Genomic DNA, 26922 nt, shown 5'->3' with positions numbered 1-26922 from the left:
GTTTTAAGCGCTCGAAGAAGTTGCGCCTTGATGCTCTCTAGCTCCAGCTCAGGGGCCATTCTTCCAGTCTCTGTTTCTCTTCCAGTTGCCTTTCCTTCCACTGCCCGGATTCCCAGTTGACTATGTTCTTCAAGTTGTTGAACCCTGGTCATTTCCGCCTCATATTTGTCTTGGGTTTCCTTCAGTACTTTTATGAGTTCTTGAACCTCTTGGATTCCATGTTCTGCCATGTCTTCCACCTCCAATTTTTCATCGATGGATGGAATCTCTACCGATGAGTCTGTCTTGGCCTGGAGCTCCTCAAACATTTCCTGCATCCTTTGGACTTCTTGCTCATGTTCAACCTTTAGTTGCTCATATGCTTTCACTAAAACTAGCTTTTCGGAGGTTGCCGAGTTAACCCCCTCCAGAATTGTAGCCTGGGCCTGTTCATACTGTTCTTTCAACTTCTTACACTCTGCTTGTAAGGAGTCGTAGAGAGGAACTGGGATAAAATCCTGGCTGCCTGAAGATTCCTCTTCATTTGTTTCATTCTGCAAATATTCTAACTCTTGAACAGCATCAGGGAGATGTGATCGATACTTAGCCATGATGGCCCTATGGTCGCTCTCAGCTTGAGCTAGCTGCCTCTGTTGTCTTTCCAGGTTCTCCCATTCGATGTCCCAGAATTGTTCCATTGTTTTCATCTCTTGTACGAGACGGTAACTCAACTGTTCTAATTGTTGTTGTATTTTGCGATACGTTTGAGTCCGGGCTCTGTGTTCTTCCGTCGTGGATAAGTCCTTAACTTGGACAGGCTCAGAATTCTCTGTCAACCTGGAGTTCTGCTCTGAAGCTTTATCCTTCTCGGTAGCATAAGCCTTTATGCCTGTCTTCGTTTTCTCCACCATAGTCGGCAAGTCCATTTCAGCCTTGTCTTCCATATTTGAGTTAGTCTTATCGTCATCCGTTCCAGAATCTGAGCTGATTGCTCGTACCGAGTCCTCACTCGTGATGGCTTTTAGATAGTGCCATTCCATGTCTATTTTCTTAATCCACTCCCGTCCTAGAAGTGGTGGTCCTCCCTCAGGTAATACGTACAAGTTCATTCTTGGGTGTTCTTTACCCCTCTCTCTCACCTTGACTCTTATCTTCCCCATGGGGTATACTTTATGCCCCGTGTATGTCTGTAATACGAACTTGGTATTCCTTAAGGGTATGTGAGAGAATAGCCGGTGGTAGTCCCTTCGATTGATGACTGATAGAGCTGATCCAGTGTCCAACTCCATTCTTACTTGGACTCCAGCTATTCTTAGCATGACCCAGATAGTTTGTAGATCAGCTTCCCTCCCCACATTGTGAATTCTCAGACTACCCAGCTCCTGGTTGTTTGGGTCTGAGTCTGAATTCTGTTCGTCTGAACTCTTCTCAGCCACCTTGTGTACCTTGCTGTACTTTTCTTGTGGTGGCTTCCTTTGGTTGTTGGTCTTCTTCCCTGACCGGCATACCTTTGCGATGTGACCCAGTTTGCCACATTTCCTACATTCTTGGTTCTTAAACCAGCATTGATTCTGGTCGTGCGTTGTCTTCCCACAACGATAGCATTTTGTTGTATTCGAGGTAATTTGGTCCACCCCGAGTGCCGCCACCTTCAGCTGCATTTCTGCCGTTCCTTTCGGTGCGGCTTCGTGCGATGCAGCTATAAGAACAGCCCTGTCTAGTGTGAGGTCGTTCTCTTCCAGTAGTCGCTTTTGCGTCCCTTCTTTGGACAATCCACATACGAACTTGTCTCGCAGTGCCTCTGTCAGATTCCCTCCGAACTGGCAGTATTTCGCCAGCCTACGCAGTTCGACCAAGTATTCCGCGTTACTTTCGTCTTTCCTCTGCGTTCTTGCATAGAATTTGAAACGTTCAGCCAGCATCAACGGTGTGGGGTTCAAGTGGTCCTTCAGCACAGCCACAATCTCTTCGAAAGTCTGATCCGCCGGTTTATCTGGTGCTATTAGATGCTTCAAGAGCCCGTATGTTTTTGCCCCCATCGAGTTTAGCAATGTTATCGCCTTGTCGTCTTCCTCTATTTTGTTGGCTTCACAATAAATCTCTATGCGTTCCACGTACGTGGCCCAGTCTTCTATCTCAGAATTAAAATCGTTAATATTCCCTCGCTTAGGCATCTTTCTTTCCTTGGGAGCAGCACAAGTATTTCTTTAAGTATTCTTATTTATTTGTTTATTTCTAAGATGGCGATTTTTCCCGCGAAAATGGCGGTTTCCCGCTCTTTCCTTCTCTCTCCGCCCACTTCAATGGCAGTTAAGATGGCGGTTTTCCCGCGAAAATGGCGGTTTCCCGCTCTTTCCTTCTCTCCCCGCCCACTTCAATGGCGGTTTCCCGCTTCTGTCGTCTTCTCCGCCTAATGGCAGCTTCCTGCGTTTCTTCCCTGGTGGAAGGGGTACGCTTTCCCCACAGTGGACAGGTTCAGCTGCTGGCTGGCTTCCGCACAGCTCCCCTTACTCGGCTCTGTCTTTCTCTCCCGCTTGCACGGCTCTACCGGCGCTGGGTACACCCCGTTCACGGATAACAGTTCAGCCGCTGGACTGGCTCTCGCGCAGTCTCTCTCCCCTTGCTCGGCTCTGTCTCTCTCTCCCGCTCGCACGGCTCTACCGGCGCTGGGTACACCCCGTTCACGGATAACAGTTCAGCCGCTGGACTGGCTCTCGCGCAGTCTCTCTCCCCTTGCTCGGCTCTGTCTCTCTCTCCCACACGTTCGGCTCTACCGGCGCTGGGTACCCCGTTGGCGGAGAACAGTTCAGCCGCTGGACTGGCTCTCGCGCAGCCTCCTTTGGTCGGCTCTGCCTCTCCCACACGCTCGGCTCCCGTTCGCCTCCCAGCCCTCACGCAGTCCGGTGCTTCCCTCCCCGGCTGCGGCTGAGTTTCTCTCTTCCCGCGCCTGCTCCCGGTCTCAGCGCTTCGTGGCTTCGGTCGCTGCCCGGCTTTTCCCGCCGATCGCGGTCCGGCTATCTCACGACGCCGTTGGACCCGACTTCCTGACCAGATCTGCTCCCCCTCGACCGTGGTCGAGTGCACAGCCCTTATCCTCCGGATTTCGTTACACTTTCCCCTACTCACAGTCTCCGCGGCCGCCTTGTTTCCTGCTGATCGGCTCACTCCGCACCGTGGTAGAAGGGTAGTCAGTGCCTGTTGCTGCTGGAAGCTTTTGTTGCTAAAGTCTTCCTCCTTTCTATTGCTGCAGCCTCGTGTTTTCTCCCAGCAGAACGACGAGGGCGGTTGCCTCTCTTCGACGCTCTTTAGTTGCTTTGGTAGTCTTGCCGCAAGGTACGATCGGACTCGTCGCCACTGTAAAGTCTGTGGGTTGTACAGTTAATAACGACACAGACTTCAGGAATAACAAACAAACAGGTCTTTACTATTCGAAGATCAGGGCGAATCTGCCCCAGCAATCCTGCCACAACACTTATATACTGGTGTGGTCACTGTCGGTATTACAGTATACAGAAGCCAAACAAGTAGTGCCACACCTAAAGTAGTTCTCTTAAAGGTGAACGGTTACATACAATAGTTTCCTTAAAGGTAGACGGGTACATACACTACACTCCCCACCCAACCCCCGACCCCTGCCAGTTGCCGATCCTCCTCCCATGGTCCCTCCCCTGGACCGGCCCCTCACTTTTGAGGCCTACCCGCCCGCAGCCAGCCAGCCTCTCGGCCTACCTGGGGAAAATCCTGGCCATAGATTTTATGCATGTCTGGCCGCAATCACAAGCACACACAATACTGCAGAGTTCCTCGTATCACTCTGCACAGCTTCCTTCCGCTGCTGACATTCCCCCCCGGAGGACAATTATAATGGGGAGCAGGGTGTGTGTGGTCAGGGGGCTGGGGCGGACAGGAATCATCCGGCACTCCGCAGCGTGAAGCCTGGGAGATTTTAACTCCTGTGCCTCACCTACACGCTTGCCATTAATCTCCTGCCTGAAATGAAAAAAAATTATAAACTGGCCTTTCGGGGCCTCTTCTGCCGCCGGCTCCTAGGAATGGACTGGTTGGGCCGAATGGCCTGTTTCTGTGCTGTATATTCTATGAAATCAGTCAAGGTTCTTGCTTCTGATTACTTTGTTGGACGAGGGCAGAGCTGAGCTTGGCTGGCACTTACTGCTGATTCCTTCATCTCTAAAATTAAGGTTATCTGCTTGGTCAGGTCAGCTTCTTCCTGTCTCATTGCCTCTTCCACCTGATCCTCACCCCACCTGCTCCAGTTTTCCCCCTACCTCCCAGCACCCCTCATCTCTTCAGTGAGACTCACCACCTGCTCCTTCACACCTCTCCAGGACCCAGCTATTGACCACACAGTTGCCTCCTCTTACATAGGAACAGGAGGAGGCCATTCAGCCTGTTCCGCCATTCCGTGAGATCATGGCTGCTCTATATCCTAATTCCAGCCACCCGCCTTGGCTCCATATCCCTTATTCCCCTTGGCTAGCAAAAATCTATCAATCTCAGATTTAAAATTATTAACTGAGCTAGCTTTTTGTAGGAGAGAGTTCCACACTTCTACCACCCTTTGTGTGAAGAAGTGTTTCCTAACTTCTCTCCTGAATGGCCTGGCTCTGATTTTAAGGTTGTGTACTCCTGTCCTAGATTCCCCCACCAGCTGAAAATCTCAATCCCTTTCAGAACCCTAAAAACCTCAATCAAATCATTCCTTAACCTTCTATATACACGCCTAATTTATGTAATCTCTCCTCATAATCTAACCTTTGGAGCCCTGGTCACATTCTGGTGAATCTGCGTTGCACTCCTTCCAAGGCCAATATATTCTCTCTAAGGTGCGGTGCCCAGAACTGTACACTGTACTCCAGATGTGGTCCAATCAGGGCCAATACTTGCAGATGTCATTGACTGGTCTCTTTCTTCAGATATTAAGCTCCCTTTTCAAAATGCTGTCATCGCCCTCTCCTTGAGAAACCCTCCCACCCCTCAGCCCCTCTGTTTTTGACAACTTCTGTTCCATCTCTAATCCCTCTTGAATATTTTTAAATGCATCATTGGCGCCCAACTCCGTGCCCACCTCTCCCTCTGCAGCCTGTTCAAATCTCTTTAGTCTGGTTTCTGTCCTGCTCACAATACCAAAACCCTTTGGTCAGTCACCAATGACACACTGGCCAAATCCCATTTCCCTATCCCGGGTATGCAACGTAGTAAAACGCGCCCTGGGATGTCTTACTACAGGAAGCTTTTTAGTATCCAGCAGCGACGGGACTGGGATGGTGCCGGTTGATTAAAAATTCCTTACCTACCGAGGCTATTTTTAACAAACAGAAATTAAAAAATCAAGAAATGTGCAGTATACAGTAATTGGGCACTCCCGGCAGCGGGAGAGTCAGACTCCTGTTATTGAGGTGTTCGGACTTCTGACAGCGCCAAGAAGCCGAGTAGTGGCAGTTTGGAGAACTACCCCCACTGACTAACTCGGCCACCGCGGGAGACTCGGACTCGGACTCGGCAACATTTCCGGTTATTGAGGTGTTGTTTTTGGAGTATGAATTGTGCCATTTAAACGAGAGTTTCCTGTACGTTAAAGGTGCTATGTAAATGCAAGCTGTTGTTGCAAGTGTTCCTATTCAGAGATAGTGTGCACACTTTATAAGGCAGAGGGAAACTACTTTTGTGGATTTCTCAGCAGTGTGCTCTGCCGACTCCTAACGATGACGATGACTTCCTGTGTGTCCACAACACCCTGCTGACTGACAAATTAAATCGCACACAGCAGAGGTAGCAGTAACGCTGGAGTTTAATCTGAGTTTAGACAGTGGGTCATAAATCGTTCATGTTTTGCTATCCTGGGTTATGATCTCATCTGGACTATTTAATTAATGGGACAGTTCTTAAAATGTTCAACAACCCTTATTTTTTTTTACAAGTACCCAACCTAATAAGTTGTATCACAATGTATGGTCACAATGACCGGTTACGCTCTTCTTTCTCCCAAATAAAAACAAGTTTGTTGAATACTTTCTCATGAAGGCAGCGCCTAATTGACTCACTCCCAACCATTCACAATTTCATTCATAATTCCTAACTTTCTATTTTGGTGTTTTGACCAGTGCATTTAAAGGGATGATTTGGGTACAGGATTAGTTGCTGGGGCAATCATGAATAGGATGCTGTGAAGAAGCTGTTCAAATGGGTGTCGGGCATGGTTTACACATCCGCTCTGCTGCAGCTCAAACTTGCAACATGGTTTTCAGCTTTTATTCCACTTAGTGAGATCTGACGCAAAAAGTGCAGGTGTTCGAAAGTCTTAGCAGCAGGTATGTCTGGTAACGTACTTTATCATTGTTGCAGTTAAGCAAACTGGACAAAAGGTCTGGCAGTACCCCTTTAAGCAAGGTCTTTATGACTGTCAGAGGTCACCACTAGCATCATAGTGCATCAGGAGGACAAGGTTAAAGATAATATGGCTTCAGAGCAAAGTGTTTCCAATACAAGCGAATTTAGAGATAATTTCCTAATAAGTCTATCGACACCGCTGGACCTCAATTCTAACAAGGAGCCATGTGCTTCTTCAGGTTAGTGTTCAACCTAAGACAGTGTGCTACTAAATAAGACGGGCATCATACATCTCTTAGTGAAGATAGCATGAACCTCAAATTGCAGTATCTTTAGCCCAGGCTACATTGGGCCTACAGTTAGAAGTTACTAGAGATTCATTATCTTTGACAATAATTGAATTGACACTGTTTGAAAAAAAAATACTGCCAACAGACACAAATCTTTGGACTTTCCCCCCATCACATCGCAGCATTCAATCTGGCAGTTGAGTAGGGCAGAACAGAGACTGAGAGCAGGTCCGGGTAAAATACTTAGGGCCCGAAATTCTACTCCAGGCCAAGGTGGAATCCTAGATTGGGAGCCGGAACATGGGGGCAGAGTCCAGTATCACTTGATCCTGCCCTGTGTATTTTCCAGGTTGCCATTTTCCAGTGGGGAGACTGTGGGAGGAACTGGACCATACAGAATGGGAAGATCCTAGGTTCCATCTCTAGTCAATGCTGAATGCACTCATCTCAGTCACAATGTTATAGCTTGCCTCTGCACCTCGAGGATAGGAAAAGGAAAGCTGTGCCGGATTTCCCATTGCTAACCACACTGCAGTAACCACCACCCCCGCCCTGCTATGATGTGTGTGTGTGTGTACACATCTAGTGGGGAGTAGATCAGGCTCCATGGTCAACACTCGCTGTTGAAGCTCACACATCACCAGTTGGGTGAGATATCAGAGGGTGGTGACCAGAGCCCATAGAACTATACCCCAGTGTGGAGTCAATGCTGACAGGAGTGCGGAGGGGAGAAAAGTAGCAGAAAAACAAAAACAGTGTCGTCCTGTCAGCTGATTTTGTTGCAACCTTTTCTATAAAGACCACTTTGCCTGTTACATCACAAAGGCTGCCCAACTTGTCACGATAATTTGTCAGTAATCTCAGCGAGTCAAAGTAAGTTTGACTTAAAAAATGCTTTCAACTGCAAACTAAGTTGTAAGCCTTTACTAATACAAAAGCAAAATACTGCAGATGCTGGAAATCTGAAATAAAACCAGAAAATGGTGGAAATACTCAACAGGTCAGGCAGCATCTGTAGCGAGAGAAACAGAGTTAACGTTTCAGGTCAATGACCCTTTGTCAGAGTTCTGACAAAGGGTAATCAACCTGAAACGTTAACTCTGTTTCTCTCTCTACAGATGCTGCCTGACCTGCTGAGTATTTCCAGCATTTTCTGTTTTTATGCAAGTCTTTACTAACTAGCTTGGATCATGTGTTATGAGGCAGGATCTAATTTCAATGATCAGATATTTTCCAATTATGCCATCATTTAGATGACTTGCAAAGCTTCATTTGGAGTTTGCTGAAATTGTCAATGGTTTCTCCACAGTTTATATTACCTCTTCTATACCTTTTCCTTTTGGAGGTGAACAATCTTCACAGCAGATTGTATCTATGCAATGCCTTGTATCTTCATGTTGGTCTAACCAAGAAGTTCTCCATTTAGGAATAAACAAGCCGAGCTAGTGCAGTCTAATTGATCTTTTCTATGCTCACCATAGTTTTACAACCATGGACTACGCACATATATAGTTCTGCCTACAACAACAACAGCTTACATTTATATAGCGTTTTTAACATAGTAAAACGTCCCAAGGCGCTTCACAGGAGCGTTCTCAAATAAAATTTGACACCGAGCCACATAAGGAGATATTAGGACAGGTGACCAAAAGCTTGGTCAAAGAGGTAGATTTTAAAGAGTTTCTTAAGGAGCGAGCAAGAGAGGTAGAGAGGCGGAGAGGTTTAGGGAGAGAATTCCAGAGCTTAGCACCTCGGCAGCTGAAGGTACTCCTCTTCCCTTCAGTCTAAAATGTTTCTAACAACTCCCCCTGTGTAGTGTCCGCGCCTTAATAATACACGGACTGCAGGAGAACAATAAAACAGGTATTTACTGAACAGAGGGTAACTTAAGACTGAAGTACAGAAGCCGGCTATGGCTTTATATACAGGGGTGGTCACTGCCGGTACTGCAGTATAGAATCAGTTCTTCTCTTAAAGGTACATACACAACAATTCCTCCCCTTTTAGATAAACAGTACATAACATTCATTTAACAACTAAATAATAACTAATCACAATTACAATTTTCTCTGTACTATATACATCAACTGAAATAATCATTTATAAGTTCAGTCTTTGAGGAGGCTTCCTGATCCTGACTGGATAGTGCCTTTCTCGAGTATCCTGTTCTTGCGGCGGAGTTGATTCTGGCTCATTGTCATTGGTTGGTTCGTCAGCTTCCAATACCACTGCTTCTGAGGTGGACGTAATCTGTACTTCGGGTTGATTACCAGGTGCACCTGCTCGTGGTATGGGTTTGGCTTGTTCCTGTGACTCTAGAATCTGGTCAGCATGGCGTCTCACGATGCTCTCTCCAACGTCCACTGTGTACATTAGTGGTCCCTGCTGTGTGCATATCGTTCCTGGCTGCCATTTTTCTGTTCGGTAGTCGCGGACCAAGACTAGTTGCCCTATCTTGAAGCTCCTGGTTGGCTTCTCATTTATGTGCTGGAATTGCTTATCCTCAACATCTCGTCTTATGTTTGGTTTGAGCAAATCCAGGCGACATCTTAGCCTTCGGTTGAAGAACATTATGGCTGGAGCTTGGTTGGTGACTGCATGTGTCGCATTCCGGTAAGCAAACAAGAAATTATCCACCTTGTGTTGTAGTGGTATGTCGTCGTTATACATTGCCTTTATTGCCTTTTTAAAGGTCTGAGCAAACCTCTCAGCCAATCCAATTGTGGCTGGATGATATGGGGCAGATGTGTAATGTTTCACCCCATTATTCCTCAGAAACCTCCGGAAATCCTCGGACACAAACTGTGGCCCATTGTCGGAGCAAATCTGTTCTGGCAAGCCATTCCTGGCGAAGATGGTCCGTAGGACTGCAATAGTTTTCTCCGTGGTGGTGGAGGACATTTTGATGACCTCTGGCCATTTCGAATGGGCGTCCACAGCGATTAGGAACATTGAGTCCATAAATGGACCAGCAAAATCAATGTGTACCCGTTGCCATGGAGATGAGGGCCACTCCCATGGATGTAGCGGGGCCTGTGGTGGAGCGTTTTGGACCTTCTGGCATCCTGTGCATCTCTTGGTCATATCCTCAATTTCTTTATCGATTCCCGGCCACCACACAAATGCCCTGGCTAGGCTCTTCATTTTTACCCCTCCCAGATGACCCTCATGAAGCTCATTGAGCATTCTATCTCTCAACTTGGGTGGAATTACCACTCGGGATCCACACATCAAGGTCCCCCGGCACACTGACAGCTGTTCTCTCCTTGGCGAGAATGCTGGCAACAGTGAGTCGCCACGTGCTGGCCATCCCTTCACCGTCAAATCATAGACCCGAGAGAGTGTCGGGTCATTTCGGGTTTCCTTCTCTATACTTGAGTTTGTAACAGGTAGACATTCAACTGTGGTCGCATGGAATATCTCAACAGGGTCCACTGCAGGTGCTTCCTCTACCGTAGGCAACGGTAGGTGCGACAGCCCATCAGCGTTTCCGTGCTGTTTTGTACCCTTGTACTCTATGTCGTACTGATGTGCCCCTAGAAAAAGTGACCATCTTTGCAGCCGTTGCGCCGTCATCACCGGAACGCCCTTCTTCGGGTTAAAAATGGAGACCAGGGGCTGATGATCAGTCAGTAGGGTGAATTTCTGCCCATGCAGATAGTGATTGAACTTCTTCACCCCCCACACCAGGCTGAGGGCCTCCCTGTCAATCTGGGCGTAGTTACGCTCGGCTGAGGTTAACGAGCGCGATGCAAAGGCTATTGGCCTCTCTGAACCGTCAAGGAATTTGTGTGACAGCACCGCTCCGATGCCGTAGGGAGACGCATCACATGCTAACCGAATTGGTAGTGTTGGATTGTAGTGGGCCAATACTTCTTTTGAAGTGATTAGGCATTTATATTTCTGAAAGGCACGCTTACACTCATCACTCCATTTCCATGTTACTCCAGTTTGCAGCAGGGCGTTCAGTGGGTGCAGAATTGTAGATAAATTCGGCAAGAACTTATGGTAGTAGTTCACCAACCCGAGGAACGACCTCAGTTGCGACACATTTTCCGGTGCTGGAGCCTTGACTACAGCCTCAATCTTGTCCGGCGACTTATGCAACCCTTCCTCATCAATCATGTGGCCACAATACGAGATTTGTCTCCTGAAGAACTCGCATTTGGGGCAGTTGGCTCGTAGCCCATATTCCTGTAATCTAGTGAGCACCTGCTCCAGGTTGGCAAGGTGTTCACTGTCATTTTCGCCCGTAACCAGGATGTCGTCCAAATAACACTGGGTCCCCGGGATCCCTTGCAGGACTTGTTCCATCGCCCTCTGCCAAATAGCCGGGCTGATGCTACCCCGAATACCAGTCGATTGTACTGGTAAAGGCCTTTGTGAGTGTTTATCGTGAGGTATTTCCTAGATGCTTCTTCCACCTCCATTTGTAGATACGCTTGGGCCAGATCAATCTTTGTAAAGCGTTTCCCTCCAGATAGTGAGGCGAAAATATCTTCTATCCATGGGAGTGGATATTGTACTGTGTGCAGGACTGGGTTCACAGTTACCTTGAAGTCCCCACAGATGCAAACCTTCTTCGGCTCCCCAGGCGTGCTGCTCAATGATTTCTTCATTACAGGAACGATGGGTGTGGCCCACTCGCTCCAGTCCACCTTGGACAGCACACCCGAACGCTCCAGACTCTCCAGCTCTGCTTCAACGGATGGGCAGATCGTGTAAGGTACCAGTCTGGCCGTAAAAAATTTTGGGTTTGCGTTATCTTCGATTTTTATCGTTGCCGTTACTCCTTTTAGAGTCCCAAGTCCTTGTTGGAACACCTCTTTCATGTCAGTTAGAATTTTTTGACAGCCGTCCAGGTGTGACGTCATCATCCTTTTTGTCAGTCACAGTTAGCGCCTGAATGGAATGCCAATCCAATTGTATTTTTCGGATCCATTCATGTCCCAATAATGGTGGTCCTCCATCTTGTAGTATATATAGATACAGTTTCTGTGTTTCCTTGCCGTTGTATTCAACTGGCACCCTTATTTTTCCTCTGGGGTAGACTTTTTTGCCCCGTGTATGTCTTCAATACAATGGACGTGTCCTTCAAGGGTATGTGTGAGAATAGCCGCTCATCATGACAGTTAGGGCTGATCCTGTGTCCAATTCCATCTTTACTGGGGACCCTGCTATCATGAGGGTGACCCAAATGGTTCGGTGATCCTCCTTTGCGATCACGTTGTGTAACTTTAGACAACTTAGTCTCCTGTTCCCGGAGTCCTTATCACTCTCCTGATCTCCCAAACTACTGTCTGTCAATTTCTTTACTTTCTTGTACTTTTCCTTAGTAGTTCTTGTAGTGTTGGTTTTCTTTCCCGACCTGCAGACTCTTGCTATGTGTCCCATTTTCCCACATTGCCTGCATACTTTGTCCTTCTGATCATGGGTTGTTCTGCCGCAGTGATAGCACTTTTCTGCTCCATACGCCATTTCGTTAGCGCTGTATTCTTGTGGTTTCTGTTGTATTTCCGCAGCTCCCCGTGCTGCTGCTTCGTAGGATACTGCCGTGCTGAAAGCCTGTTCTAGCGTCAGGTCCTTTTCCGAAAGTAGTCGTTTCTGGGTTCCTTCACTCTGGAGCCCGCAGACAAACTTATCCCGTAAGGTGTCTGCCAGTCCTGCTCCGAACTGGCAGTGCTTCGATAACTTGCGTAGTTCCGTAAGATAGTCAGCATTGCTCTCATCTTTGTGCTGGTTTCTTTTATGGAACTTGAATCTTTCTGCTATCAGCAGCGGTGTAGGGTTTAGGTGTTCCTGTAAGATATTAACAATCTCTTCAAAATTTTTCTCCATTGGTTTAGCTGGGGTAATTAAATTCCGCAATAGGCCGTACGTTCTTGCGCCCATCAAATTTAATAATACCGACGCCTTCTTTCCATTGGCCACCTCATTTGCCTTGCAGTACACTTCAATTCTTTCCACATACGTGGTCCAGTCTTCTACCTCGTTGTCAAAAGCAGTGATACTGCCACTTTTCGGCATCTTGGGTGATTTAAAATGGCGCCTCCCGCGCTTTTCCTTCTTCCCCAATGGAATAAAATGGCGCCTCCCGCGCTTTTCCTTCTTCCCCTTGCTGCCACGCTGCTCCTAGCGTTCTGCAGGGTAATGGCGGCGACCCGCGGCTTCGGCGCGTCTCACTTTTCCTTCCCCTTGTTTTATTTTCGCTACGCTGCCCGGTTCTTGAGCACCGACCGCGCCCTGTGCGCTCCACCCTCTCTCTCTCTCTTTTCCTCCCGACGATGCTGCACGGCCCCTTTGCAGAGCCGCTCGATCGAGCTCGAGCCCGCCGCAGTCCGGAAGGGTCAGCACACTACCTGCTACCAGCACGATTTGCTGGAACACCTTGACTGGGGAGCCAAGCCCAGCTCTCCACAGCCTCTCCTGCAACTCTCCGAACTCCGAGGGATCCTTGGGCGGTTGCCCGCGGTCGACGCCCGTTGCTCTGACTTCGACCTCCAAGAAGCTTCTTCTCAGGGAAAGATCCCCGTGAGGTGATGCAGTACTGCAGGTGAGTTCGAACCTGTTCGTCGCCACTGTAGTGTCCGCGCCTTAATAATACACGGACTGCAGGAGAACAATAAAACAGGTATTTACTGAACAGAAGGTAACTTAAGACTGAAGTACAGAAGCCCGCTATGGCTTTATATACAGGGGTGGTCACTGCCGGTACTGCAGTATAGAATCAGTTCTTCTCTTAAAGGTACATACACAACATCCTGGTGACTGAAAATTGTTTTATTGCTCCCAGTGGCCATGGGATGCTTCGGCTCCTCCCAGTAGCCACAGATGCTCTGACTCCTTCCGATGCCTGTAGCTGTTCTGCTGCCTTCAGGTGGGTGCAGACCAGGTTGTCCTCCTGCTATCAGTGTCTCAGCTCCTGATGGCTCAGCTATGCCCCATCGCTCCTCCTCACACCCCAAGGTGTTCTCAGCCCCTCTTGCAGATGCCCCGGCATCCTGAAGCCTTCCCTTAACTCCGCCCATGCTCCCAAGTAAAGCAACACAACTTTGCGTCTTCACCCCCCTGGGCAGTAGTCTGGGGGAGCAATAATTCTTTTTACCAAGAGAGCACATTGCATCATTGACTTGACAGTTCTCCTGAGATGATGCTCCAGTGAAGATGTTTAAATAAAGTTGGCTATGCATCTTTCAGAGTGACAGAGCAGCTGCTACCAAAAGATGATTGATAAGCACTCTAGGAGGCAAACCAATCTTGATCTTTCCTTGAGTGAGGAACACTCATAGGGTAGATTGAACGTGATCTATGAAAGAAATGCATTTAAAGAGCTGAATGACCTTTCTCTCGCTTCATATTTTCTCATGTTCTTGGGACTTTTTTTTTAAAGATTGACAGTTGCGATAATGCCATAGGAAATCAAGTATTAAGCATAAACTTAACAAGTCTCAAGCAAGTTGTGTAAAAAGGAATATTCCCCAAAGTGTCATGGACTTGTAGAATAGACTGCCAGGTAGAGTTCATTCTATTAACACCGTTAAAAATCATTGGAAGAATATCTGGTTAGAAATTGGATTGATGATCCCAAAAAATAAGTAGATGTAGATTAATGCTGAGCATGGAATAGGGTGGTTGCTGGGAGATATTATACCGAAGAAGGCAATTGATTCAAGATTTTTTTATGTAGATTGTAAAATTTGTAAGTATTGTGGACTTTTATTGATTCATCTTTGGGGGAGGGCTGGTCGGGGACTAATTTAGCAGAAACTTTTAATTGGGAAATTAAATTGCGCGTTAAAGAATTGTATTCATATTAATTGCTATACAATACTAAATATTACACTTTCTGATGATGACAAGCACCCTAATGGCAGCCATTATGTGTAGAATCCCCTCCCTGGTTTAGTGACATAAGAACATAAAAACATAAGAAATAGGAGCAGGAGTAGGCCATTTGGCCCCTCAAGCCTGCTCCCCAACCCCGTGAGCTCTTATCTTGTGCAATAACCTTTTATGTGGCACCTTATTGAATGCCTTCTGGAAATCCAAATACGCCACATCCACTGGTTCCCCTTTATCCACCCTGCTCGTTACATCCTCAAAGAGCTCCAGCAAATTTGTCAAACACGATTTCCCTTTCATAAAACCATACTGACTCTGCTTGACTGTATTATGATTTTCTAAATGTCCTGCTACTGCTCCCTTAATAATGGCCTCCAGCATTTCCCCAATGACATCCTGCGGGTCCACTTCACCAAGTAAGGCAGCATGGAACGATGAAAGGCCATTCGGCCCATCAAACAGTGGAGATGAATTGTAAATGGTCTGCAGAAGGGGTTTGATGGGCCAAATGGCCTTTCATCGTTCCATGCTGCCTCAGGTGGTGAATTGGACCCGCAGGATGTCACTAAACGGGGAGGGGATTCTACACATAATGGGTGCTCGTCATCATCAGAAAGTGTAATATTTAGTATTGTATAGCAATTAATAGGAATACAATTCTCCTTTAATGCTGAAGGCAATTTTTAAAAGATAACATTTAGTCACATACTAATTGACACACTCCTTTGTGCGTGTGTCAGTACAGGGTTCCTCTGAGGTTTGGAGCTGTGCTACTCCCAGCTCGGCCTTTTTTTTCTAAAATGGTGGAGTCTGTGAAAATGAGTCACAAAAGTAATTATACCCAACTGTCACTTCTGTTGTTTTTAACCAGGGATTCTCTGTACCTTTAACCCTTTGTTTTCATGCAAGGAAATCCTGTAGGAGTAAGTACTGTACTATTGAGGATATAAACATTACAACAGTGACTACACTTTAAAAGACCCTCATTGGCTGTGAAGCGCTTTTTGGATGTCCTGAGGACGTGAAAGGCGCTATATAAATTCAAGTTATTTCATTTCTTTGAACAAGTAAACTAACAGAATGTGAAGTAATACGTGATCACATGTTAATAATTCTATCCTTTTTCTTTTTTTTACACTTTTATAGTAAGGCAGTGAATTTTGTAACTTTCACCAATGTCTCCAGGCACTTTTTGTGCATGATTAGCAGACTTAAGGGTGCGGTCCTATTGCCACAGAGTTTGGTCAAACTATATGAGCTTCATGGACCCTTTAGCTGTATTTGTTTAGTGGAATAATAATATCTCCTAAGGTACACATTACATGGAATAGTAAACACCTGAAAGGGATAAGAGATTCCATCTAGGGGTTCTAATGACTGTTTAAACTCTTTAAGCCTCACAGTCTTTGACTTTGACTTCATTAGAGCCCCTTTGATTTTTATTACAGTCTTATAATAACAGAGCTGGCCACAACCTTTCAGCTAAGCTCACTGATGTTAATGTACTGAAGCTCTTGTTTCTTTTGTTCCCGAGTGTAATAGCACAAAATTCAGGGTATGTCAATTTTTGACTTGTTGCAAGCCCTTGAATTTGCTCCGTTGTGACTATGTCAATTAAATTTGCTTTTTCTGGCAACACAATGGAAACAAGTTTGTGTGTTTGGGCAACTTTTGTCATTTGAAGAAACAAGCCCTCTTCACTTGGAATACGGTGTGAGTGGGGGAGATGGGGAAGAACATGGTAATATTTGGACTACAACCCTTAGCAGAGCTCATTTAAAGTCCCTGTAAGCAGCACATGGCTCTTTTCTCTCTGGAACTCTCTCCCCCCAAAAAGCTGTTGAGATTAGGGGTCAATTGAAAATTTCAAAACTGAGATCGGTAGATTTTTGTTAGGTAAGGGTATTAAGGGTTACGGAACCAAGGCGGGTAGATGGAGTTTGTAATAGAGCCACCTGGTGGACTACTGATGCATATAATAATAAAGCCATCTGCAGTACAGTTGTTACTGGAAGCCATGTTGTGCTGTTGTGTATATATATGCTGTGTCCCAAGATATCACAGAATTGGCGATGAGGATGCAATTGCGGATTCCCTAGCTGAAATTTTTGTTGGAGGATAATCCTGCCAACCGACGGAGGGACTGTTAGAGGTTCTTCGTTTTGCAGAAAAACTTAAAAATCTGAGGTAAATTTTGAGCACACGTGGCTGAACTGTCGACGTTGCCAGAATCCCGATGGCCGCGCCTGTGGGAATAATAGGGCACTTGGGTGAGTTCCATCGCGACCGAGAGACTTTCGGAACGTATGTGGAGTGGCTAGAAATGTTTTTCACCACGAATAGTATTGTCGAAGTCCCCGATGATGTAAACCGTAACCGGGCAGTTTTAAAAATGAAATGGGCTATTTTTTTGACTGAAGCAGGCCCCGAGGTGTCTGAAACCCTGAAAAATGTGCTTCTTCCCACCAAGCCGAAGGACACGCCACTGAAGGAAATCCTAACCAAGTTAGGACAGCACTACAGCCCTGAGCCCCTGGAAATTGCTGAAAGTTATCGTTTTGGAACATGATATCAATTAAATAACGAGGGTATCAGAGAGTACATTGTAGCTTTAAAAAGCTATCCATTCACTCTCATTTCGGAAACTTTCAGGACTGATCTTTGCATGACCGCTTTGTTTATGGGTTAACAAATGAACGTATCAGAGGTAAGTTGTTGACAACCCCTGACTTGACTTAGCTTGTCAGACAGCTATGTCGATGGATATAGCTGACCGATACTCCCAAGAGTTCCATGCCATTTCCAGACGTCAGACAACTGAGGTGAATCGGTTGCAGGCTAAAAGTAAAAGGCAGTTGGGCCCCAAGGCCTCAGCGTGCTATCAGTGCCTGGGGCAACACATCGCTCAAAGCTGTCCATATGTGAAGGCAGAGTGTTTCTACGGCAAGAAAGCTGGGCATCTTGCGAAGTAATGCCAACAGAAGAGTAAACCGACTGGCAATGCTAGAAGTAGAAATTGCCAGACACTACATACCGTTGAAGAGAAGCAGCAGGACGAGGAATTCCTGGAGATTCACGTCATCAGGAGCACGAAGGTATCTAACAGCGATTCGCAAGGTATCGTCACCCAAGTAGATGTCACAGGAACCAGGATACCCATGGAAATCGACACTGGTGCATCTGTGAGCGTAATACCGGAATCACTATATCACGACAAGTTGCGTGATTATCGACTAGAGAAATCGAAGGTAGAGCTGCGAGGCTACTCAGTAGAGCAAATCCCTGTAGTAGGAAGTGTCACCATACCAGTGAAATACAAGGATCCGTGTCAGAGCTTGCCTCTCATAGTAGTGGCAGGAGACAAGCCTGCCTTGATAGGTAGAAATTGGTTGGGATCGCTAAAGCTGGATTGGAATGAGATTTTTCGTGTGGAAGTGAAATTTGCATCGAAAGATGATGTCATCAAGCAGTATCCGAAGGTGTTCAGTGAAACGGGCAGTCTGATCCAAGACTTCAAGGCGAGTGTCAGAGTGCAGAAGGACACAACACCAGTTTACTGCAAGCCACGTCCCGTACCATATGCACTCAAGGAGAAAGTTGAGCAAGAACTCAAAAGACTAGAAACTGAGAACATTATCTCTAAGGTAGATCTGAGTAATTGGGCTACACCCATTGTTGTTGTACCTAAGTCAGATGGTAAGGTAAGGTTGTGTGGTGATTATAAGGTAACCGTAAACCAGCTTCTAGAGTGTAATCTACCCAATATGTTGCCAAATGTGGAAGATTTGTTCACAACGCTGACAGGTGGCCAGATCTTTTTGAAGTTAGATCTAACAAACGCCTACCTACAACTTGTAGATGAAGAGTCCAAGTCATGCTTGACTATAAATACTCACCGAGGCCTATATCAGTTCAATAGGCTACCATTTGGAGTGTCTTCTGCTCCCGACATATTCCAGGGGGTGATGAACCAAATTTTGCAAGGGATTGAAGGGATAGTGTGTTATTTGGATGACATACTCATTTCAGCACCAAACAGGCAAATCCATGATGAGATGTTGAATGAAGTTCTCAAACGGCTAGAGAAGCACAGAGTATGAGTGACAGCTCACAAGTGTGAGTTGTTTCAAAACTCAGTGGAGTACTTAGGGCACAGAGTAGGCAAAGATGGTTTACATCCAACCAAGGGAAAGCTGGATACAATCAGAAATGCACCCACTCCCGAGAATGTCTCTGAACTTCGATTATTTTTGGGTCTTTTGAATTATTACGGAAAGTTCCTCCCAAACTTGGCTACAATGGCCCAGTAATTCCGGGCACAACGCGTGAGTACGGACGGGGTACTCACGCGTGGGCCCGGAGGAATTGCCGGTTTTCAGCATGCACAGCGCATGCGCTGAAAACCGGCATTTCCTGTCCTCTGACCCAAGGGGTTAAGAGGCAGAACGCGCGCGACTGCACAGGCAGCGCGTGCGCAGTAAAATTCCTTTTTTTTTTCCAGAGTTGCGCGCGTGTAAAGACCTCCGGTCTTTACGCGTGGAAAAACAAGACGTAAGTATTTAGTTTTTCAGGTAAGTGGGCTTTTAGTACAATGTAGAAATTTTTTTTCCGCAGGTTTGTTATTTTTAAAGAATTTACAGGATGGTAAGTTTAGTTTTAGACCCTATTTTTTTTTAATTTTTTTTTTTCAAAAAATTGATTAATTGTTTAAAACATTTTTTAAAACTTATTTATAGTTAATACAATCAGTGGGATGTTTTTTAAAATTTTATTTAAAGTTAAAGTAGTGTTTTGGCAGCCCATACTTTTCATGAGTTTGACAGCTCTTACTGTCAAACTCATGAATGAGTTTTCCCTCCCCTGATTGGCTGCACAGTGCTCACCTGATCCCAGCCGGCACATCGCACTAACTACGCCGCTGGATCAGGTAAGCACATCGCGCCGACATCGGAACCGGGCTTGTGACAGGAAATGCAAGCAGGCCCGGGCTTCAGATGTCGGCGCGCAGGGTGAGTGCAGATCAGGGCTTGCACACGCGGCAAGCTCCCGATCCTAATTTCAGGGCCATTGTTACATCCACTGAATGAGCTGTTGAGAAAACAGATCTCTTGGAAGTGGTCAAAAGAATGTGACACAGCATTCAAAAAGAGTGTAAAAGCCAGTTAGTAGAGAGTACCATGTTAGTTCGCTATGATGTATCTAAGGAGATCAAGCTAGCGTGTGACGCCTTTCCGTACAGAGTTGGGGCAGAGATCTCTCATGTACTGGATAGTGGGGAGGAGAGACCAATTGCTTTTGCTTCATGCACTCTCAGTGCCAGTGAGCGGAATTATGCGCAGATTGAAAGGAAAGCTTTGTCATTGATTATTGGGGTCAAGAAGTTTCACAAATACTTGTTTGGTCGTAAGTTTACCATAGTTACTGACCATACACCCCTGACAGCAATCCTCCATCCAGAGTCCTCAGTTCCAACTTTAGCTGCAGCCCGAATGCAGAGATGGGCTTTGATTTTGTCAGTGTATACGTATGGCATTGAGTACAGACGATCAGCTGATCACAGTAATGCTGATGCTATGTCCAGGTTGCCATCCCCATCACATGACCAGCACCTGGGAATGTGCTTGACCAAGAGCTTTACACACAGTTAATTATGGTAGCCAGGTTTAGATAAAGAGATAGAGTACACAGTCAGTCAGTGTACAACATGTCAATCGGTGAGCAAGAAACCACCATCAGTACCATTACAGCCATGGAAGTGGCCTCCCAGAGTGTGGTAAAGGTTACATGTAGATTTTTCTGAGCTAGAAAGGCAGCAATTGTTCATAGTGATAGATAGTCACTCGAAATGGGTAGAGGTGTTTCTGTTGCGGATAATAACAACAAGCAAAATACTAGACAATTTGCGAAGGTTGTTTTCTTCATACGGCCTCCCAGAAGAAATTGTGTCTGATAATGGGCCGCAATTTTGTTCAGAAGGATTCACACAGTTCATGAGCAGAAACGGTGTGAAACATACCAAAGTTCCACCAAACCACCCTGCTTCAAATGGTGCAGCAGAGTGCACAGTTCAAATTGTCAAACGTGCCCTCATCAAGCAAATGTTGGATCCAAATCCAAGAAACGTCAGTTGTCTTTGGACCACAAACTGGCAAATTGTCTGAATACCTATCAGAATACTCCTCATACCACTACTGGTAGAAAACCAGCAGAGTTGTTTCTCAAACAACAGCCATGAACCAGGTTCTCGTTGTTAAAGCCAAACTTGGCACAGTATGTAGAAGAGAAACATTCAAGGCAGAAAGAGATTCATGATAAAGGTAGAGTCAGAGAGAGAAGTGTGAAGTTGAACCAGAAGGTTAGAGTGAAGAACCATCAGCATAAATGGTTAAAGTGGTTACCAGGAAGAGTATTGAAGATATGTGGCCCTCGCACATATTTGGTCAAGATGTTTGATCATGGAAAGGTTAGGTTTGTTCACATTGATCATATCTTATCTACAGATGTAGAAAGAGTTGAAAGCTGGGATGATTCAATTTATTCTAATGAGTCAGATAACCTTGTTACAAGTAGAGTACCTGTAGCAAATCCTACATCAGACGTACCAGAAACAAGTCCAAGACAAAGTCAGAATTTAAGTCTGAGCCCAAGTCAAGCAGACAGACAGTCTGAAAGTGTAAAGAGTCCAAATGTAGATCAAGGTCAGCCCTTGGAGAAAAATTCTCCACAGGCTCAACCTAGAATGAGTCAAAGTCCTTCAACAAGATCTGAAAGGTCTGTTCAAGAAAGAAGGTTGCCTCTTCGAAACAGAAAACCAGGGGTTAAGTTTAATCTGTAAATATGGAAAATAAGTTCATATCCTTTGTTTGTGTTACAGAATTCTATAGTAGAATTTGGAAACATAAAATGGGTTCCATTTGAGAAATGTATACCAAGAGTTGTGTTTACCATGCAAGTCATGTTCAATTATCATTTACTATGATTAACTTCCTCAATAAGGAGGGAGAAGTGTAATAGCGCCACCTGGAGGACTACTGATGTATATAATAATAAAGCCATGTGCAGCACAGTTCTTACCGGAAGCCATGCTGTGCTGTTGTGTATATATATGCTGTGTCCCAAGATATCACAGCGTTGAGATACAGATCAGCCATGTTCTAATTAAATGGCAGAACAGGCTCGAGGGGCTGAATGGCCTACTCCTGTTCCTATGTTCCTTCCTAGTTCTACAAGAAGGAGCAGTAAAGCAGCCCAGCCCCTCCTGAGAGTTTTGATACAGTACTGCTGTAGATATATTACTGTAATGAATGGAAACTTCCAATAGTATATTTTCTTTAGCTGAGATACAAAAATGGTACTTCAGACCCTGGAAACAGTTATCTGCACCGAGATTACTTGTTCAAGGGTTGGGGAGGAAGCTCCCTTCAGCATAGAGCGTGTGCTTATGGTAGCTGATATAGTAGCAGTGAAGGTGTGTGCATGTCTTGTGATGGATAAGGGACAAAACTACGGTTCTAGAGTTTGTACGGGTTTTTGCCAGCAGTGGCTGTGAAGCCCCCATGGTTGAAGAGCCTGCCAGCGCTTGTTCCTTAGTCTCACACAAAGAATGGTCCTTTAGACAAGGCACCAGAGAGCTGTCAGTGGCTTTGGAACTATACGCCGGCATGGCTTGGCATCGGGAGAAAGATGGGGGATGGGGAGAGGGGGGATGAATGTCGTGGCCTTCAGTATCTGTAGGGGTGGAGATTGGAGCTTTCAGGAATGTTGGCAGTTGCGGCCCATTGAGGCTTGTTCTCTCAGCCACTTGTATCACTTCATCTTTCTACCAATCAGTAATAAGTACAGATTGTTCAGCTGCTTTATTTCACAAGTGAATGTACATAGCAACAGTTATGATCCGTTTCACTTAATACAAACAGTACAACTAGGCTTCCCCACGACAGTAGGTCTCGTTGCTGGACTGGTCTGATGTAGGTTCCCAGCACATTAGCACAAAAATTGCATGAATTGGAAACAAGGTGGAGGGGAAGCTTAACTAGGCAGTAATTTTGGCAAATCCTGAATCTACCCTTCTAAAGATCTCCCTACAAATTACAGTTGGAAGGTGCTTCTTCAGCTGGTCCCCATTATGTTGATCTCGCACGCTAGAACAGGTCTGGGGGATGTTCCCGGGCAATCCCAGGAATTCTTCTCCAGGCACCCCAGATAGACCCAGCAGTACCTTTACGTTGGCCGAGAGCAGCTTTACGGCCCCATTCTAGGCCTGAAGATGGCCTCAACAACGCAGAAAGCAAAATGGCAGCTTTGTTCTCGAAGGGGAAAGTTAGAAAAATGATGGCATATCTTTCTTTGGCCTTGGGCTTCCTCTCTTGGAGTGAGAGGGTGCCGTTCTGAGTTCCACTGCCAGTGGCCCTATTTGCGATGCTACAGGAGTGAATGCCCGCCCTAGTTCTTTAAAGTACCTTACCTCCCACCCTCACCCGCACCCACTGGGACTCGACCATTGGTAGATGAAAGTGGTGAGTAGATATCCCACCCCATTGCACTTTTGCCAGAATTTCTTCCCTGCTGTGTTTCTTGGATTTTCAGATGTATGTGGCCCTGCCTTTAAAGCATTAAAGATCTGCTCCTTTACGAACTCCTTGTGGGCCAGGAGGAGCAGGAGTGCTTACCCCCCCAGTCCCCTCAAGGAGTCCTTGGGCCTCCCCACAATTTCGCTGGAATCCCTGATCTCCTGCAAAGCCCTCGTTCCATTGACCGTCGCGGACTGTCTCCACGAGTCCCCAGCTGTGACCTCCTGCTGCTGAACGTTTACTCACGCCTGCCGGGCAGGCGGTCACTCTGGCCGGGTGTCAGACGGGAGTCAGCGAAGAGTTATTTAAATGAGGCCCGTCCATTAAAATCGACAGGGCTCCTTTGTAACCCTCCCTGCCCTCCTGTTAGTATCAGGGCCCGCAGTTCATTGGATAAGGGAGATTTGGGGCACAAATTGCCAGGAGTTGCTAATGACCAATGAATGGAAAATTGGGGGAATTCATTCAAAGTTTATGAAAAGCTGTCCCACTAACCTCCTAACTTACTTTTTTGCTCCGTCTTCCTCTGAATTGCCCCATGGTACACAGCAGGGACTCCCGCGACACTGTCCGAGGGATCTGAAAGTGGAAAGCAAATTAGCAGCGCTAATCAGAAAACAGGAGACAAGCTCACCAATAGCAAGAAACCGGAAGAATGTAAAGAGCAAGGCCCTTTCTTCTACATTGGAGGCACAAATGGAGCTGCGCTGTATGTATAAAAGTAAAGCTTTTATTATAAGTTGTACAATGCAGCTTCACACATCCTTCATTTGATGAGTGGACTCCGTACAATATATTGATTAATGAATATCAGTTCAAATGATTTATGCTTTTTTACTTTCTTTATATATAATAAAACGGGCTGGACCATAAGTATACAACTTTAGTATAATCCAGTTTTGTTCTTACACATAGATGTGGATTAAACAGGTTTGGCACTGGGACCAGAGTTTCTCATTAACTTTATGACAAGGGCCAAAATCCCAATATTTATCTGTTTCTCTCTCTTTCGCTCTCTCTCGTCTATCCTGTATTACTTCTCACAAGACAGGCTGGATTTTATTTTTATCCATTCACGGGATGTGGGCGTCGCTGGCAAGGCCGGCATTTATTGCCCATCCCTAATTGTCCTTGAGAAGGTGGTGGTGAACCGCCTTCTTGAACTGCTGCAGTCCGTGTGGTGAAGGTACTCCCACAGTGCTGTTAGGGAGGGAGTTCCAGGATTTTGACCCAGCGACGATGAAGGAATGACGATATATTTCCAAGTCAGGATGGTGTGTGACTTGGAGGGGAACTTGGAGGTGATGGTGTTCCCATGCGCCTGCTGCCCTTGTACTTCTAGCTGGTAGAGTTCATGGGGTTTCCCATGTTATTGGTGACATCCAGGGGCAGATTTTCATATAGCAGAGCAAATCCATAAGCATCAAGGCAACAGAATAAATGTCTGAACATATGTAAGTGTTCGTTCAGTGATTCTGCCATGGCTTTGCGAGCTTCATTATAATGGTTCACTACTAGATCTAGAGTATTAGGTAATCTCTCTCAAATAATCCATTCAGAAATTTGATCTGCTGAGTGCAGTTGGATATTGTGACCTCCACAACTACTTCCTTGAACTTGGAACTCGCCTCTTTGTAGAAATTCACGGTTGCGTTTATCTTTACGGTTATACCTAACACATTGTTGATTAAACAAACCCCTGCAGTAATGTTACTGCAGTACTCCAGTGCCAGTACTGAGGGAGCGCTGCACTGTCGGAGGTGCCATCTTTCGGATGAGACGTTAAACCGAGGCCCCGTCTGCCCCCTCAAGTGGATGTAAAAGATCCCACGGCCACTATTTCGAAGAAGAGCAGGGGAGTTATCCCCAGTGTCCCGGCCAAAATTTATCCCTCAACCAACATCACTTTAAACAGATTTTCTGCTTATTACCACACTGCTGTTTGTGGGATCCTGCTGTGCGCAAATCGGCTGCCGCGTTTCCTACATTAGAAGAGAGTATTTCATTGACTGCAAAGCGCTTTGAGACGTCCTGAGGTCGTTTAAAGCGCTTTATAAATGAAAATCTTTCTTTTACTGAATGTGAGCTGATTGCTTATTCTAGCACATTCTATGAATGCTGCGGATGTAATAACTTCCATGAAGCGAAAGTGCAGCTGGTTGGTCGATGAGACATCGTTGGTTCCTGGTAAATGCCATGAATAGGATAATTCCTCATCCGCCAGAATAATTTTCTCCTTCCTTGTTCTCTCTCTGTTGCTGTTGTTAAAATGATCATTCTATTCACACTAGACATGGCTGCTGCTCTGTCACATAGTTGGAGGGGCATGTGCATGCTGACAGTGTATAAAACCAGAACAACTGTGACATACATATGAAGTACAATGGCATTTAATGTGGAGAATTGTTGTTTGGCTCAGTTTAATCAGGCCCAGCCTTACCTAGGTTGCTGAGGGAAGTAAGGATGGAAATTGCGGAGGCTCTGGCCACAATCTTCCAATCCTCCTTAGATATGGTGGTGGCGCCAGAGGACTGGTGGATTGCAAACGTTTTTAAAAAAGAGGAGGGGGATAAATCCGGCAATTGCAGGCCAGTCAGCCTAACGTCGGTGGTGGGGAATCTTTCAGAGACAATAATCCAGGGCAAAATTGAAAGGCTGGTGGAAACAGGTTCAATAGGACCTTTCGAAAGGGAAGTGGATATACACTTGAAGGGAAAAACTTTACAAGACTATGGGGACTGAGCAGGGGAGTGGGGCGAATTGGACAGCTGTTTCAAAGAGCTAGCACAGGCATGATGGACCAAATGGCCACCTTCAGTGCTGTATCATTCTATGGTTTTATGGTCACTGCAGGTGGTAACTAGACAAGTTGATTCTTGGCTAAAATTTTTTTTTTAACAAAATCAGCCAGAAAATAAGAGATGCGAGTTCCCTATTTTGCCAGGCTTACTTTCTTGGATCTATGCTAACTGGGGAAGATGCCGTGTATATGTGTTAATGAGCTTTTTACTTGATCTGTTTACCTGGTAGCATGTTGGAAAAGACAATTACAAGTAAGCAAAAGGATCAAATGTAAACCTAATACTAAAATAGTACCCATGATAAAAACTTTTGAGCAAAGTCATGTGCATATGTGTCAAAAATCAGAAAGTTGATGATTAATCTTAGTCACTAGTTTTATACAGGGAGTAAATCAAGTTGTGGGGAATATATGACCAATGATTTGGTCAATATCCAGGGGGCATAGATTTAAAGTAATTGGTAGAAGGATTAGAGGGGAGTTGAGAAGAAATTTTTTCATCCAGAGGGTGGAGGTAGAGGTAGAAACCCTCATCACATTTAAAAAGTACTTGGAAATGCACTTGAAGTGCCGTAACCTACAGGGCTATGGACCAAGAGCTGGAAAGTGCAATTAGGCTGGATGGCTCTTTTTCGGCCAGCACAGACATGATGGACCGAATGGCCTCCTTCCGTGCCGTAAATTTCTATGATTCCTTCTATGATGCCACACGAAAACCTAATAGCATCAGTTGGGTGGATGTAGCACAAGAGGGAGCTTGGGGATATGGAGGTGGGTAGAAGGAGGTCAAGGAAGATGCTGTGATTTGGTCTGTTTTGGTTCATCTCCTTTCTGGTAAAAAAAAAAGATACCAGTTGAAACACTACATTATGTCTTTTTAATACAGAATTGGCAGCTTCTGTGAGAGCAAGGGATGGAAACGAATCTTGGACAACAATCGAGAGGACTACTTATTAAAATGGTCTGAAGCTAAAATACCTTCCAACTACCAAAACTTTCATGAAGGTAAAAAATGGCTGTCAGAATGGCCCAGATTAGTAGCTGCCATAAATATAATATAACAAAGTTCTGCCATGCCAAGGCTTTAGGCCTT

General features: G+C 45.7%; 1 pseudogene across 1 annotated transcript in view; it reads left to right on the top strand.

Annotated features, from left to right (window-relative positions):
* Positions 1-26922, top strand: part of LOC147100760 (uncharacterized) — a 387502-nt pseudogene that overhangs the window by 294415 nt on the left and 66165 nt on the right. Inside the window, exons 6-7 of the transcript XR_015073560.1 lie at positions 23579-23738; positions 26716-26834. The product of XR_015073560.1 is annotated as an uncharacterized LOC147100760 (transcript). The remainder of the gene's footprint in view (positions 1-23578; positions 23739-26715; positions 26835-26922) is intronic.

The sequence above is a fragment of the Somniosus microcephalus genome, chromosome 25, assembly GCF_052327205.1.
Source record: "Somniosus microcephalus isolate GS21.2 chromosome 25, FLI_Smic_1.0, whole genome shotgun sequence".
NCBI classification, from domain to species: Eukaryota; Metazoa; Chordata; class Chondrichthyes; order Squaliformes; family Somniosidae; genus Somniosus; species Somniosus microcephalus.
The sequence above is the reverse complement of the archived record's forward strand: the minus strand, read 5'-3'. Positions and strand labels throughout refer to the sequence as shown.